Genomic DNA, 4,561 nt, shown 5'->3' with positions numbered 1-4,561 from the left:
CTTATTCTCTCTTTCTCTTTCTCTCCCAAACAAATAAATAATTTATTAAAAAATCTAAGTCCATAAATATGACAAATAGTATGAGGACTGGCAGTCCATTTCTAGATTTGGCTAGTGATTTCACCAAAGTTAGGAACTGTTTTGATAGCAGGGAAAATCAATGTGTTTAAATGAAAGAAAGTATGGGAAGAGAACAATTTCGTTTCTTTTTTGGCTGTGTGTGTGTGTGTGTGTGTGTGTGTGTAATGTGTGCGAGTGGCGTGGTACCACATTGCTTGCCTATAGCGGACTGGAGGGGAGAGGAGGAGACAGACATTCACCTGTATGTCTCCTGAGCCAAACGTCGGGTACCCTGCTCCAGTACTCTTTGCCCAATCTTGACTTTTCTTTGTTGTTGTTGTTCTTGGTTTGTCTTTTTGTTTGTTTGTTTTTATTTTGGTTTTTCAATGTAAGGTCTTGCTCTAGCCCAGACTGACCTGGAATTCACTGTGTAGTCTCAGGCTGGCCTCAAACTCACAGCAATCCTCCTACCTCAGCCTCCAGAGTGCTAGGATTAAAGGCTTAAGCCACCATGCCCTGAGTGGGGTGGGGAGGGACAGAGATAGAGAGAGCAAGGGCACACCAGCTTCCAGTCCTTGCAAACGAACTTCAGATGCATGCACCACGTTGCACATCTGGCTTTATGTGTGTTGTTAGACTTAACAGGCAAACGCCTTAACCACTGAACCATGCCTCCAGCCCCCAATCTTGTTTTGTGCCTAAGTCTCTTTACTGATTCCATTGCTTCCAGGGCTTCACCAGTTCCTGGCTCTCTGCTCTGGGACTGAGATTACAGGCAAGGTGGCCATGCCCGGATGTCTATATGGAATCTGGAAGTTGGAGCTTTGGGAGTCTCATAACCCTCATGGTTATGCAGGAAGCACATTTAACTGCTCAAGCAGCTCTCCAGCCCTGAAATCTCATTTCTTAAAACTCCAAATGTAAAACATGCTTACTTTCCTTAGTGTGAATCAGTTTTGGTAAGGAAATGTCTTTAACATTTGTGCTCCTCAAACTGTAGTCCAGTAAGATGTATAGCAAATTACCCACTACTCACTAAGTTCGCTTTGATTTACTGGCTCAGCTAGTCAGACAGATCTCTGCTTTGTAGACATATATTTTCTTGGTTGCAATTAGTAGGAACTTCTTGAGTGGTTAATTGTCAACAAGGGAAATTACTTCCCATGATCAAGTTTATGTAATAGTTGAGTATTGTTGATAAATTTTTGCTGAGTTTGTTTATTTCACTTGGGATTTATAAATCATCATCTTTGTTTTCACTATATTTTCATTTTTATAACCTTTACTTTTAATATTTTATTTATTTATTTACTTATTTGAAAAAAAGAGAGAGAGGCAGATAAAGAGACAGAGAATGGGCACACCAGGGCCTCCAGCCACTGCAAACAAACTCCGAAAGCATGTGCCACCTTGTGCATCTGGCTTACTTTGATATTAAGGAATTGAACCGGGGACCTTAGGCTTCATAGGTAAGTACCTTAACTGTTAAGCCACCTGTCCAGCCCTATTTTTTTTTCATTTTCTCACACCATATTTTACTATTAAAAATTCTAGATGCTAAATTAAGATGAACTACAATTTTTAATTCAAAAATAGCAGAAACTTAATAGCTTGCTATTAATTATCAATGCCCTAAGAAAAGAAGTATAAAAATAATGATTATTATCAATATCAGGAAGGTAATTTTTGTTTTCTATATATGGTACATAGATGATAGGTAAATTTTTATTGATACTATGCATTATAATTTATTTTACTCATTATTTCTTGCTATGCTCAAATGTGCCTAATGCCATTTATGAGATCTCATAAAACTACTTCTTTTGAGGCTGGGACAGATGGTTTAGTGAGGAACGTGTTTGCCCCACAAGCATGAGGACTTAAGTTCCGATTCCTGGCACCCATGTAAATGCTTGACCCAGTGGCATGCCTGTAATCTCAGTGCTGGGCTGACAAAGACAGGAAGCTCTTTAGGACTCCCTAATTAGCTAGTCTAGCAGATTTGGTGCACTCTAGGTTCAGGGAGAGATCCAGTCTCAAAAGATAAGATGGAGAGCAATTGAGGAAGACACCTGACACCAACCTCTAGCCAACCCCCCCCCCCCACACACACACACACACTGATGCTATTGATCAGGGGACCACGTTTGAGAGTTTCAGGTCTAGATTGGATGGCTTGCTGTGTTTGGAAGCCTTCAAACAAATGGGATTCTCAGATTCAAAAGTTCCACATTTCTGAGTCTTCTTCCAGGGTTGGCCAGAGCTCTGAGTTCCCTTGGATACTCCCACTATCTGTGTGCATAAAAGGGCTCAAAAGAGCTACAACAGATTACCTTGTGCTACAAGTGATAGCACAGCTTCAAAGAGAAGCCCATCAAAGAGAACCGGCTCTGAGATGTGGGGTCTCTGGAAGCCGGTGTTCCTTTACACAGCTGTCTCCTTGGAAGCTCTTAGACAGGCTTGGGCCCCAGCACTTCCCCCTTTCATAGATGATTTCCATGATGTTGTAAGGGTTTTCTCTTATTCCTCAACAGGAAAGGCACTGACAGGATAGGATTAGGATTGGACAAAGGGCAAAGATTTGTCTCCAGCTTAAAGTCAGCAATGTACTGTGTGGTCCTATGTAAGTGAAGTCTTTGTTTCTTCATTTTCTGAAGTGAGAGGATAAGACGGTGACTTTTCAGGCTATAAATTATTATATCTTTATTTTGTATTTCACTGATTATTCATGCACTTCAGTATGCTCATATTTTTTTTTCATTTTGAACTTTTCTTGTGAAATGTTTTTTTCACTTTTATTTGGTTGTAATTTTATTTGAACTTTAAGATGGCCTATAGCTAAATACTCCACTATTTCCAACAGAGAGATTAAATACAAAACTAATTATTAGGCTTTTAATTGACAGTTCTTCATTGACACTTGATTGACATTCTTCATTCTCCATAACATGTACCATTGTAGTATATTTACATTTCATATGATGTATTAATAGATAGCTGGTAATTTTATTGCATTTTGATAATTATTCTTCTTTGAAGATTTTTCACACAGAAAAGTTCAAATAACTATATGAAAGCCACTTACCCCAGATTCATCAATTGTTAATGACATTTTTATTCTGTTTCTCTGTTTTATAAAGTTACTATGAATTTATTACTTCATTTAGCTAAACATGATAATAATTACTGACAACTTTTTGATATATCACCTAGATGGCTAGATCCACTTCAAACCAGTCTCTGCCCTCTGCCTTTATTTGGACAATTTTTGAATGAAATCATTGGGAAAATTTCTGGTCTGTCATGGTGGTAGCATGCTTTTACTCCCAGCACTCGGGAGGCAGAAGTAGAGGATTGCTGAAAGTTTGAGGCCAGCTTGGGGCTGCAGAGTGAATCCCAGGACAGCTTGGGCTAGAGTGAGACCCTATCTCAAAAAGAACAATTACTTTTTTTCTTATTCAAGCTATTTCTTAATAAGATATGGAAATCCAACTGAATCTTTGAAACTTGGTAAATTATTTTATAGATCATTTTGATTTCCCCTCACATTCCTCCGAATCCCCTATAAACATAAGAATATTATCTTTGGCAAATGTCAGCTTTCTTTGTCCTCTAGTTTGTTTTAGAATCAGTGAACATCTTTTCAAAAGATGGTCCTAAAAGTTAATAATTTTGAAATTGTGGTCGGCATGTAAAAAGTCCCCATAGGCCCATGCATTTAAACACTTGGCTTCTAAAATGGTGTTGCTGTTTGTGACAGCTGGGAAACATCCAGGAAGTAGAGACGCGATGGAGGAGATGAGTCACTGGGAGCAATTTGACAGTCAAGCTTTCTGCTTCCTGCCTGCTAAAGTGACCAGCTAGTTGTCTTGCCTTCCCCACCACAATGGGGCTCTAATGTCAAAATAAGCCCTTCTTTTATTAAGTTGCTTATCAGGCATTTTGTCTTAGCAACAAGAAGAAAATAGTTGATTATCAATTTTTGAAAATTTAGAGAATTTGTCATATTAATTACATAATGAACACTAAATATTAATTTGACTATATGATTTAATACCATTGAAATCCTTTGTATTACATATGTATATATCTATATAGAGAGAGACCGTCTGACAGGTTTACATATAAAACATCTAAGAAGATTAAGTTTCACAAATAAATTTGCATTTAAACCTAAGAAAACTTGGTGAATATGGAGTTTATATTAGTGGAAATCATATCAGTCAATTATTTCTTTTTGCCCCCCAATAGTCCAATAAAGCCATTGTTATTCACTGAAAATATGCATACTAAGCCTAGTTCTAAATCTTGAATAAAATATGTAGAAAAGTTCCTTTTATTTGGAAAAAATAATTATGAAAAATATGACAGTATTTCCCAAGAAGACGTGTTCCCATGCCCCTATCAGCCACCTTACACCTGAGTCATCATGCCTCTTCCAGGCCATTCCCATCTCACTTCCCTGCCAACCCTCACACAAGGAGAATTGCTCCCCAGATTC

Source organism: Jaculus jaculus, chromosome 15 (assembly GCF_020740685.1).
Source record: "Jaculus jaculus isolate mJacJac1 chromosome 15, mJacJac1.mat.Y.cur, whole genome shotgun sequence".
NCBI lineage: Eukaryota > Metazoa > Chordata > Mammalia > Rodentia > Dipodidae > Jaculus > Jaculus jaculus.
The sequence above is the reverse complement of the archived record's forward strand: the minus strand, read 5'-3'. Positions refer to the sequence as shown.